Source organism: Tasmannia lanceolata, unplaced genomic scaffold (assembly GCF_043159265.1).
Source record: "Tasmannia lanceolata isolate RefF3 unplaced genomic scaffold, GAP_Taslan_0.1 ptg000013l, whole genome shotgun sequence".
Lineage (NCBI taxonomy): Eukaryota > Viridiplantae > Streptophyta > Magnoliopsida > Canellales > Winteraceae > Tasmannia > Tasmannia lanceolata.
The window spans coordinates 9,045,148-9,058,259 of NW_027518690.1; the positions used below are offsets into that span (position 1 = coordinate 9,045,148).

At 37.3% G+C, this 13,112-nt stretch overlaps 1 long non-coding RNA gene across 5 annotated transcripts; it reads right to left on the minus strand.

Moving 5' to 3' along the window:
• Positions 1 to 702: 702 nt before the first annotated feature.
• Positions 703 to 11,227, minus strand: LOC143889723 (uncharacterized). Of its 5 annotated transcripts, none has more exons than XR_013254913.1 (5): positions 10,208 to 11,225; positions 3,239 to 3,331; positions 2,906 to 2,996; positions 2,699 to 2,803; positions 703 to 2,376 (listed from the first exon to the last, which is right to left on the minus strand). It is a non-coding gene; the product is annotated as an uncharacterized LOC143889723 (long non-coding RNA). The 5 variants fall into 5 exon arrangements; XR_013254916.1 differs by having other exon boundaries at positions 2,906 to 2,923; positions 10,208 to 11,214; XR_013254914.1 differs by having other exon boundaries at positions 2,699 to 2,923; positions 10,208 to 11,227.
• Positions 11,228 to 13,112: the final 1,885 nt, after the last annotated feature.

Below are 13,112 nucleotides of genomic sequence, written 5' to 3' on the forward strand. Positions count from 1 at the left end.
GGGATTCCTTTATCTCTCTCATCTCTCTCCCTGGATAGAGACTCTTCAATGTTTTCTTCCTCCTATCTCTCACCACCGTTCTTCTATTTGTAAAAACACCTGCATAGATTTTTTTTTTCCCTCAGCATCGTTACATCTTTTTTATTTAGTTTTATTGTTGTTTGCGATATGGGCGATAAGAGTTCGTGAGGAGCCCTTTTAGTATCTAGAGAGCTTTTTGGTAACAGTAACAACCTCCTGACTGCTTTTTAAATACTAAAAGACAAGAAGCTTCTGTGCAAATATTAAAACATGACAGTGTGGATACCATTCCCCTTACTCTATTAGTTTTATTTATTTTATTTGATTATATAATAGTTAATATTAATAGAAAGATAAAATCTCCAACAGTTACATGTCTTATTCTTCTTTTACTTGAAAAATAAAAATGCATGCTTTTCTATCGATGGTTTAGGAATGAATTTACCATGTATACAGTGAGTGTGAAGTAATATTGGGTTCCATTGTAGAATGAAGGGTATCCAAAAACACCGCCTAGGGGCAAGTCCCGAGCGACTTGCACGAAACCGGGGCAGAGAACATCATCGCAAAAATCTTCACCCCTCTATTAACTGTAGGTAACAACTTTAAATCAGTAGCATCCTAATAACAAATTTAAATTTAAATAACACAAGAGTCAGTCAGTGGCTTTGAAGAATATCGTCCAACGCGAACTCAAAATTTTGGCTCCCATATATTGAGGTCTCGAACACAAACATAGGAATTACTACTTTGGTAATCGGGGGATGCATTTTGAGGCATGATATCACCCTTCAACAATGCTACATCTTTTCCAAAACCATACCTTAATTGTCTTGATTGCTAGTTTATCAACAATCTTGAGAAAACTTGAAGGATTGAACGAGTCTTAAACAATATTTCATTTGAACTCCCAGAAATTCGGTGAGAAATTTTACATATGGCATCTACAAACTTGCAATGATCACATTCCCGTAAAATCTGGTGCATCCACTATATATGTATATTGGGTCCCACGCTCGACTTATCTGAACCGTCCATTTCATAGGCCTAGCCTTGGATCCCCTTCAGTGCATATGTGCGTGTGATCCAGACCGTTCATTAGGTGATCAGTATCTTGAATTTCCAATGTAAGCAAATTTAGCAACTAATTAGATGTGTATAAACCACCATGGACCACATCAATCTGTAGCAACAACATCAACAACCTACTAGGCTACTAGTCTGGTGCTACATATGGCTGAAAGAGGCCTCAAGTCCCCACCAGGGTTGATGGATCCAAGGGCTATGATCATCTGATCTAGGTATTTTAGACAAACATTTGGTTAATTTTACGAGTGATGTTCAGATCAAGAAATTTTATCACATCCACGAGGTAGAAGTGGGTCCCAATAAGTGTCTGTTAGGAAGAGGATAATATTCATGTAGTTTTAGCATTTAAAATTTTGATCTTAACTTAAACATTGACTAGTTGCACGAAAAACAAAGAACCAAATGAAGTGGATGAAAAAAAACTAATAATCAATATGGAATGAGTAACTAATATTTAAATAAAAAAGTCAAAACATAGATTTAAAGGAAATCCAGAAATATCAAATTGAAGAGAAAAAGGAAATAAGATCAGTCAGTTTTGCTATTTCTATAGCTATTCTACTTCCCTAAAATCATTTGTTTTTCCATTCTCTGATTTATCACAGATTTATAAGCTATTAATAGCAGACCTAAAAGGAACTTGGGGACCCCAGGTTGTCTTGGAAGTAGAAGATGTGATATTCCTGTTTCGTGTTTTCTTTGTTATTCCACAATGCTAAAAATATTTTTAAATGCATTTTTTTTTCAAAGAGACCTTAATGCTTTTGAAATGATATAATCAATGGTTTCCAAAGAGACCTTAATGCTTCACCAACTCCTTGAATTTTCAAAAGAAAAAGGAATGAGGAAAAAGAAGATATGAAATACCCAAGATTACTGCTACTGATCACTTTGCTTCCACTTATTTTGGAAGTGAACCTGCTGTCTTTTGTATTTTTTTTATTTTTTGGAAGTGAACCTACTGTTTGTCCTGGGGAAAAAGCAAATGACTCTTCTAATCCCAATGAAATTCCATTAAATATATAGGATTACTGCATATCAAAAAATCATTTGTCCAGATGAATAAGTAGAACAAAGTAGAAGGAAGGAGGATACAAAGACCCACCTCTAAACACAGAGAAATTCAGAAGAGAAAAAATAAAATAAACATATAGGAGTCTGTCCTTTTTACCTCATAAGGCATGTCATCTATTGCCAACCACATCTGTGTTGATCAATACAATTATCATCTCCATAAAAGGCCAAAAATTCTAATTTGGCAACATCCTACATGCACCACCATAGGGAAATCAGATTCCAGTTCATATAGAATGGTATTAGAACTCTTTATTCACAAAAAATAAAATGACAGAGCACTAAAAAGCAGAGGCAATTAGTATTATAATACGGTTACACAGGCGGGACAGAGGGCCACATTTGTATCCAGTAAATCAGTTTTAGACACAAAATCAATTCTGAATATCCAAAATGAACATGGCCTTAATTATGATTTCATTGAATTGTTTAAAAAAAAAAACCAATAAGATCAGATACATTGCTTAGCTTAATAATCTAAACAACATTTAAAGACCTGAGTTTCCAAAATTACCTGATAAGATAGATGTTGTAAGTTGCACTCCTCAGCCATATATATATATATATATATATATATATATATATCCTCAATTAAGGAGACAGAGCGTAGAACCATCCCCTGCGCCAACAATAGCAGAAATGACAGATATTTGAGCCGAACCAAAGCATTCAAAAGGCAAGAGAGGGAATTTCACTTGTGTGAAATCATTAAAACTCATACCCTTGGTGAAAGATTTTGCTGCAATCAGAGCAATGATTAGTTGATTGTTCTTTCCGAACCCACCGATAGTATAATATAACCACAGAGAAATCTTAGAGAATAGAAGGGGCGTTTTAATGAGAACATATTAGTATGAAAGAAATATAAAAAATCTTATAGAGTGATATGGAAAAAAATCTCACATCAAAATATTCAAATCCAAAAAAGCAAAGTGAAAAAGAACGAAATATAAGAAAACAAACACAGATAGCCCAGAAAACATTACAGTGAGGGAGGAAGAAGAGACTGGGCGTGGCCTGTGTTGCTTACAGGGAAGAAAAATAAGATAGATACCTCAGTTTTCGTGGTATTTCATGTGGGCCAGAAAAGAAATTGAAAAAAGAAGTCGCCTCTGTTGCCCGGCCTTCGTGAGTTTGTTAATTGGGGCTGTAAAAATGGGAATAAGAAAAAGAGATGTGAAGGAATAACTTGTTTGGAAATGGAAACGTTACAGTGAATAAGAAACCTCTTTTGGAATAGGAAACGTACTGTTTTTGAAGCCCCAATCTGACAGTAATTGGATTATTTAATGGAGGAAAAATAAAGCCCTCGTTCGGTGGAATATGGAATGGTTTTTTTTTCTTAAGCAACTTCTGGAATTCCAAACGGTATGTATATATTATATGATATATATATAAGGCATATATCACATGTTCAATAGTGCACATGATGCATCTTATTTGGAAATCCCTTTATTAAGTATCATTTTATATTAAACTAATGGACATTTATTTGGAAATAAAAGTAATGACGTTTTGAGTCACGTAATCCTATCCTATATATAACATTTATTTTATCAATTACTATTTTGTAGGGAGCGTTAATTGCGATTTAGGCGAGAATGAGATGCGTTGCCCAAGACCCCCTAATTGCGCCTTAATTGCGATTTTAGAAACCTTTGTAATATACGGAATAGAGAGGGGCTGACACGTGGCAGCACCACGGCTTAGAGGATTCCGCTTTACTACGTTTTGAGTCATGTAATCCTATCCTACATATAACATTTATTTTATCAATTACTATTTTGTAGGGAGCGTTAATTGCGATTTAGGCGAGAATGAGACGCGTTGCCCAAGACCCGCTAATTGCGCGTTAATTGGGATTTTAGAAACCTTTGTAATATACGGAATAGAGAGGGGCTGACACGTGGCAGCACCACGGTTTAGAGGATTCCGTTTTACTTATATATATAGGATTACAAGCATAGTAAGAAACTAATATGACTTAGTCATATTTTTAAGTTATTATGTACTTAAAATATGACTAAGAAAGTTTAGCTAATATGAATAGCAAATCTTGCACTTGTGTAATGGCTTGCTATGAATAGTTCAAACACATAAAATAGTTACATGTGAAGATTATAAGCTTTTAATTTCTGGAGGCTTTCATGATGAATGTTAATTGTTTCCTTCTATTTGATAGGCAAACGAATTGGAGGGTTAGAATTATGTGATGGTGGCGAAACTTTGGCAAGACCTAGAAGATAACTGGTTTTTATATTTAAACAAATAACATATACTTCTAGGTTGAGGACCTACTTCTGCTAGCATTCATAACATAACAACTCTACACGTCTCATTCTTCCATTTCCGAGAAAAATTGTATGTTTCTTCATTGAAGGTAAGGAAATTAAAAAAATAACCTTTTATGTTGTGAGTGTAAAGCTAAGTAATATTGTGTTCCATTGCAGATTGAAGATTTTTTTTTTTAACATCACCTATGAGTAGGTCACCAGAAACATATATGAAACACACATAGCAGAGAACATCATCGCAATCTATTTTACCCTTCTTCAATTATTGCATTCAATTAGACTAAAAATGATATGATTACATTCACTTTAAATTACAATTACATTACTTGTAAAGTTGATATCTTTTCTTATTATTACATAGGATGAATATAATACTATATAATTAAACTAACTGACGGCATGTAAGGCACGATCCATATAATATCATCCACTTGTAGATGCAACCACGGTGAAAAATGTGGTTGCATGGGAACTTTTTAAGGTTGGTATTACTTTCTTCAAATTTCTCCAAACAAATGGAATACTCGTCGTCTTGCATGATTTCTAGTGAATACTAAATTGTCATTAGTTCTTTCATGGCACCCACGAGTCGACGCCGATCCCGATACTCAGCGATAACGTAGTATAAAAGGAACCCTCCCAAAACCGTAAATATCACGGCCACAACCACTACTAGGGTAATAATCACCCATTTTGGGAGGGGGGCCTCAGTCGCTTGATCTTTCAAAATCCTGGGCCAAAAAAAAAATTTAGTGTCATCCAAATGGAACTATAGGTTGTTTTTGGCAAGTACGAGATTTTGAAGATTTCAATAGATTTTAGCTGGAATTTATGAAAATGATTATTTGAATTCTTGAATAGGGGCGTGTTTTTTTTTTTTTAGTTTTTCTGATTACATCTGTTTCTTCTATTTGAATTGTCAAGAAGAGTAGGAAAAAGTGCTTTACTTTTCTCTAGGCTATAGTTCCATCATGTATGCCTTTTCTATCACCACCAGCTCTCGTACTTGCGCCTAAGTTGAATATCTTTTCCTTCATCTTTTCGTCTTATGATATTTGGATGACACTAAATATTCTTTTTTTGGCCAGGATTTTGGATGTTCAAGCGACTGAGGCCCCCGTCCCAAAATAGGTAATTATTACCCTAGCAGTGGTTGTGGCCCTGATGCTTACGGTTTTGGCGGCGTTCCTTTTATACTGCGTTATCGCTGAGTATCGGGATCGGAGTCGACTCATGGGTGCTATGAAAAAACTGCCGACGATTCAGTATTCACCAGAAACCATGCAAGACGACGAATGTTCCATTTGTTTAAAAACCTCCCATGCAACCACATTTTTCACGGTGGTTGCATTTACAAGTGAATGGTAGTACATGAATCGTGCTCTACGTGCCGTCAGTTAGTTTAAATATATAGTATTATTTTCATTCTACGTAAAAATAAGAAAAGATATCAACTTTACAAGTAATGTAATTGTAATTTAAAGTGAATGTAATCATTTCAGTTTTAGTTTAATCGAATGCAACAATTGAAGAAGGGTAAAATAGATTGCGATGATGTTCTCTACTACTTTGTGGATTTCATATATGTTTCTGGTGACCTACTCCTAGGTGGTGTTTTTTTTTTTTAAAAAACCTTCAATCTGCAATGGAACACAATATTACTTAACTTTACACACATAAAAGGTTATTTTTTAAATTTTCTTACCTTCAATGAAAAAATATACATTTTTTCATTGAAGTGGAAGAATGAGATGTGTAAAGTTGTTATGTTATGGATGCTAGCAGACCTACAGGTAGGTCCTCAACCTAGAAATATCAGCTACTTGTTTAAATATAAAAATCAGTTATCTTCTACGTCTTGCCAAAGTTTTGCCATCATCACAAGATTCTAACCCTCCAATTCGTTTGCCTCTCAAATAGAATGAAACAATTAACATTCACCATGAAAGCCTCCAGAAATTAAAGGTTTATAATCTTCCCATGTAACTATTTTATGTGTTTGAACTACCCATAGCAAGTCATTACACAAGTGCAAGATTTGCTATTCATATTAGCTAGCTTTCTTAGTCATATTTTAAGTACATAATAACTTAAAATATGGCTAAGTCATATTATGCTTGTAATCAATGTTTTCATAAACTCTAGCTAAAATCCATTGAAATCTTCAAAATCTCCCGCCATTCCTCTGCAACCACTAGAGAAACATCAGATTTCTCATTCCAACTCAAATGCTTCAGCTAGATAGTATAATCCGCGATCCTCCGCCATTTTGTGACGAAAATGACTAGAAAATGATCTTCTCACGAGCATAAATTAATCTCCATTCTTCAAAAGTAGAAAATTCTTGGCAGCCCTTAAACATTCATCAGAAGTTTTGCACATAATAAGAACAAGAAGAAGAGAGATTAGAGGCTTTAGGGTTAGGTTTTCATGTTACACTAGAGAGAGAGACAGAGAATGAGGGAGAGAGGGGAGAGGGGTGTTGATGGTGGTAAAATCATGGCGGTATAAGCGGGTGTGACTCGTTGTGGCATTTCGTCAAACACATGGCGATATAAGCAGGGCATCTCGTCAAACACATGGAGTGCATATAATTTGCATATTGTGTACCCCGATCCGAGAATGACGAGGGACGGACCCCCCTACATCCTTTGGATCTCCACATGTGAACGAGAGCCCTACCAAGAAACTCTCGAAAATAGTGCCCTCACAACATGAGAGATATATCTTGATTCGGAGACACAAGCCTCGAAATCAAGACGTACTCAAAACTATGAAAGAGTTGCCATCCAGGCAAGTTGGCCCTGGAACCCATAAGATACTCTGTTGCAATGGATAACCAAAGATAACAAAGGTCCGTGCCTGGTTACAAGTTAGGAAGGTAGGCATCCAACTCGCCCGAGCGCACTCGGTCTCTTATGCCATTTTTATTATTTTCGAAGAATTTTGGGCTAAAATCATGTGAAATGGGAACAGGCGTCTCTGAGAAAACGTCTACCTTAGCATGCATGACTCAGGGATGGGTAAAGAAAGCGCACAAATCCTAACTCATCACATCTAATCCTAACTCAACATATCTAAGAAAGCAGTAAACAACCACATGCACAGTTACAACTAAGCAGATAATGACAGATATGATGAGATAAGCAGTAAAGAACTATATCTAAGCAGATAATCAAGATAAGATGAATGAATAAATGCTACAGCTAAGAATGTGAAACTGCACAAGAGATGTATCTAAAGAGTAACCACTCATGATAATGAAGTAAGCACACTAACATGCACCTAACTACGCAGAAGATAATGCTAAGCGGTAAATAACGAAAGTAGAAGAATAAATACACTAGCATGCAGGAGATAATGTTAAGAAAATAGTAACTAATCACATGCTAGAAAAGTAAGCAAGCTGAAAGTAAACACAAAAGAAACCAAAGACAAACACGCAATAAGCTAAAAGATGCAAGGAAAGGAAGAAATCGAAAAATCGACGGTATGTGATGACCAAAAATGCCAAGGAAAAGAAAATGAGACATACGATAGGCTCAGGGAGCGATTCTAAAGGAATCAAGCACAGCGATCCTGATCCGCTAAAGATCGGACAAGTCTCGCGGTCGTCATAGCCTATTGTCATGCTCAGCGAGGACAATCCTTGTGAAGGGGTCACACTACGTCGTCGCCCGTCCCAAAACCAGAGAAAACGTCGGAAAACCAATAAAAATTGAAAAACAACGATCAAAATCGAAAATTGAATAAAAAGAGGGCTCCGAGTGACTTGGCAATCACCATCCTTGCCAATTTTTAGTTTTTGAATTTTTTAGTTTTTTTTTTGCTTTAAAAGGTTTGAAAATGTTTTATTTAAAAAGTCCGAAAATATTTATTTACAAAGTTTGAAAAAATTTATCAAAAGGGTTTTTGAAAAGATTTATTTACAAAGTTTGACTGGACTTGGGATGACGGTCTCAAGCTGCCTACGTACCCTGAGGAAAGGGATCAAGCCAACGTAGTTCGAAACAGCTTTTCGAAAAACATTTTGGTGTTTTTTAAGTTTTTTTTTTTGTTTTTTTGGACTTTTATTATTTGATTTTTATGTTTTTTATCCCTTTTGATTGAATAAGGGTTCTGGCTCAGGAGATCGCCGTCCGTCGTTGCCTGAATCCGAATGAGATGTTTCCGAAATCGATGGAATCCCAAAACTCGAATGGGATCCTAAAAAGAACATATAAGGGGTAACCCCAAAGAACTGGGGTAGATCTAGAAAGACGAAGATGATCTCGAAAATCCCAAAGAAGCGCGAAACTGAGAAGATCACATGAACACTATGAAGATCTCAAAAACTGAGGCAAAGTATGAAGGATAATCAAGAAGAATTGATAAAGGGTTCGTCGCCTTGACTGACTTCTTGGTTATAGAGTGAGGCCTAATTTACAACTGAGCACCACAACCCATACTAAACAGAACTCATCCCTTTCCAAAATGAAAACACGAACAGTCGAGAAGGATTGAATTAGGCTATATACCTGTTTCTCAAATAAGATTGAAGGTGGGTATCAAGAGAAATCCGGGTTTGGGATTGAAATCTATTTTTGTACATAACAGGAACAACCTAAAATGATCAGATCACACTCCGACGACCCAACAGAGCAAACTCACATTATTTGAAGAGCGAATGACTTAGGTTTACACCCTTGGATGATTTTAGCAAAGTAAGCTCATGCTATTCAATGACCAAACACAGACATTAAAAAAAGTTCCAAAGAACAAAGAACCTAATCCATGGCCTTTAGAGCTTAAGAAGCAAGTAGACATCGAAACCGAGTTGAAGAACAGGGCCTCTGACCCATGCTCTGTAAATTTTCGAAATCAAATGAGAAGCCATTGACAAAAGAGCCTCTGACCCCTATGGAAATTGACAAAGAAAGCTAACACATGATTTCAATATGAGAGCAAAGCATTTCTATGTAAAAGGGATTCCAAGCATTCAATGATGAGCCATTGGCGAAATAAAGGTAGAAATGCATGCACTGAATTTGTTGAACAGGAAGAACATCATCAAATCTATGGGTAATCGCAATATTACTATCATTCATGGGTTCGGGTAAAAGAAATCAAACCAAAGTCTGTGAACCATAATATATTATTAAAAATTGATGTCCCATAGCTCACTACAATCTGATGATCAAGAGCACAAACTAGAGAGGTAGGGAAAAACCAAAGGCAAGGCAAATGGGTTCTCCAACTAATAGCAAGTGGATTAATTACATTCACCAACACAAGGTAGTATCGAAATTATCAACTGAGGGACCCTTATAAGCGCTACCCTGTTGTGATGATTGCATAATTCTTTGCTTTCTTTAGACCCCTAGCATATGAAGGAAATTACTAAAATGCTGAAATTCATGAGCTAGGAATCATGAAGATAAAGATTAATCATCAGGAGTGGAGAGATAAAAGGAATGCCATGAGATGAGCCAATTGATAGATTTCCAACTAAACAATAAAGAAAATCATCATCTGAAGATGACTACCATAAGCTCAAGCTTGCAAATCAAGGGGCATTGAATCATGAAACACCAAGAATAGAGGTGACAAAAAAAGAATACCTGGGAACAGAATTTCGAGAAATAAGTCCAAAGAATTTTCAGAGATCACAATTAAACTTCAAAACTCAACCAGACAACCAGTCCCTACTGTAAATTCTGACCAAAGTGCTTAAGAGGGTGAGAAATTACCTGAGCTGGCGTAGGTACTTTTTTTATTTTCCGTTGCCGGTGTCGATATTGGGCGAAACAGCGTTAATGAAATCCGAAATTGATGGCTCCTTCTCCCCTCTTCTATACTCCTCTACAAGCTCTTTTAAAAGAAAAAAGAAATACAAATCAAGTTGATTGTTCCCCTTTTTCCGAAATTGATATGGAGGAGGGTTTCGTGATTCACGGGGTCTGTGACGGAGAAAATGATGGTGGTAGAGGTAGGAGGTGGCTATTGGTAGCTGGGGGGGTCGGCAATGGGGTTGGGACTAAATTATCGAAGGAGATAGAAAGGGGTTTTGATGGAAATAAGAAAATGGGGCTGACGTGGTGCAAAAGGGGGTATGTTGATGGCTGCCAAACCTTCTCCTCTTTCTCTTCTTCACCGAACCCTAAAGGCAAAGCTACTTTCCTTCAAACCCTCTTCTTCCTCCTCTAGAACCCTAAAGCCTGCAACCCTTTCTCCTTGGAACCCATTTCATTTTCTTCTACTTCTTCCTTAAAACCCATATGAATTTCTACAGCAAAAGTCAGAAAGAGAAAGAGAAAGAGATTGAAATGTTGGGTGGATTGAGGAGAAGATGTTGGTGGTGAAATCGAATTGAAATGGTGGATTGAGATCTGGAGATGGAGACATTGGAAATGGAGGTGGTGGTGGCGATGGTGATGTGAAGAACAATAAAAATGGTGGAGGAAACGATGGGTGTGAAAGAGATGGCAGAAATGGAGGCTGTGGCCGCAAAGGGGCGATGGTGGAGAGATCTAGATGAGGGTTTGAGAAGTAGAGAAGAGTGAAAAATGGTGTTCGTGGAGGTGGTGGTGCAAAGGTGCAGATGGTGGTGGCGAGGGTGGAGCGGCCGAAGATGGGAGAGGTTGAAGAAGACCCATCTCTCTCTCTCTCTCTCTCTCTGCCTTTCTTTCTTGCTGATGAATAGACCCCCCTAAATCCCTCATCGTTTCTGCTTATATGAAAAAGGGGGGAATGCCCATTTCAGCACCCGCTTGTTTTGATAATTCCACTTTGTGTATGTCTTCTCCAGTTCTCCTCCTTTAATCATTTGTACATGGGGACTGATATTGGCACACCCTTAGTTTGATAAGCCACTCCCCTCTTCCTTTGTACCGCCCATTTTATAGAAAAAGTAAAATATTTGCTTCCTCCATCCTCATCTGGACAGCCCCTTCTAGTGGGATTATGAATACTCTTTTCATATTACAAGGGGGTGTCTCGGGTGAGACAAACCCAAGTAAACAAAAATGATGTATTGACCCCTTTTCCTTTCTATAAACAGCCCCCATTTAGGAGATTTTTGCCAATTTCCAAAGGGAGGGTGGTCTGGACAAAGAAGCCAAGTGATGAAAATATTGCAATATATTTAACCTTTTATACTTGATGGGCATTGTTCATCCAGCCGATTCACCCCCCTTTGCGCCAAAATGATATTTGATTTTCCATGCTTTGATTATTGCACTAACTGGCCTTGACTTTTCTACTTGATTGATTTGCAATTGATATCACCACGTCCATGCTTTGGTAAGAGCACAAACTTAGCTTGTCTTTTGTCTGATTTTAACTTGAAAATGTAATAACCATTTGATTGCTGTTTAAATACCAAAAGACAAGGTAAGTTAGTGAAAGTATCAAAGCGAGGTCGAGTCGGCATCATCTGCATTTGGGAGGTTTGTATAGAGGTGCCAAAACCAAAACTCAGGGATACTTTTGTAATTTTTCAATTTTCTTTCAAAAATGAAGAGAAAAGATTGGGGCAACTAAACAAAGGTACCTAATGAGAGTTTAGAGATTAATTGGGCTTCAATGAGACTTTGAGAATAATCTTGAAATGAGTATTTTTTGGGTTTATTTCGCACTCGGGGTCGGTTCTTCGAGAATTTTGGGATTAGTTTCGGGACTTTATTCGATTTTGGGGAAAAGGGTCTGGTAAAAATGGGGTGTCTACACATACATGTTTAGTAATGGCACACCCAATTTCTTTCTCGAGGCAGAGGAGAGGAGAAAGACAAGTACGGTGAAGGTGGTTCCAAGTTCCAACTATATTGCTTCCCACGACGACTCTTCTTTTAAGATGAAACAGGAAAAAAAACAGAAGGAAAGTAGAAAGAAAACAAACCGTGGGAGGAAGAGGGGAAACAACTTCTTATCTTCTGCTCAGAGGTTTTCCAGAACCCTCCTCTTTGAAATGCTTTCATTCTACCAAATCCTCCCCATTTCCTTTTCTCTCCCTTCTCTGAATCCCATCAAACCCTACCTACTTTTGAACAACCAGAACTTATCGTCTCTCCCTAAAGTACAACTCTCTAGCTCCCTCTCACTAGTGCAACACTTTTGTACATCTACATACCCCCTTTCTCCAACATCAACAGTTAGTGGGCCCTTGATTAGTTTACAACATCAGTAAAATATAGGGAAAATTACATTTACACCCCGTTTCTGACACATCCACTTCTACCCCTATAGTTTAAAACTTGACAACTACACCCCCTGTAGTTTCAATTTGTATAAGGTAGGCCCCTCAGTTGACAGTTCGTCCACAGATTGAAGGGTAAGGATGATCCGATGGAGCTTATTTTTTGGACACACCCTATCTATGTGAGGGCCCATCAAATGAACGCTTTGGATATCCAAAGCGTTCATTTGATGGGCCTTGACATAGATAGGGTGGCCCACATTGTTTGGATGATCCAAAGCGTTCATTTGATGGGCCCTCACATAGATAGGGTGTGCCTAAAAAATCAGCTCCATCGGATCATCCTAACCCTTCAATATGTGGACGAACCGTCAACTGAGGGGGTCTACCTTACACAAATTGAAACCACATGGGGTGTAGTTGTCACATTTTAAACTATAGGCGTAGAAGTGGATGTGTCA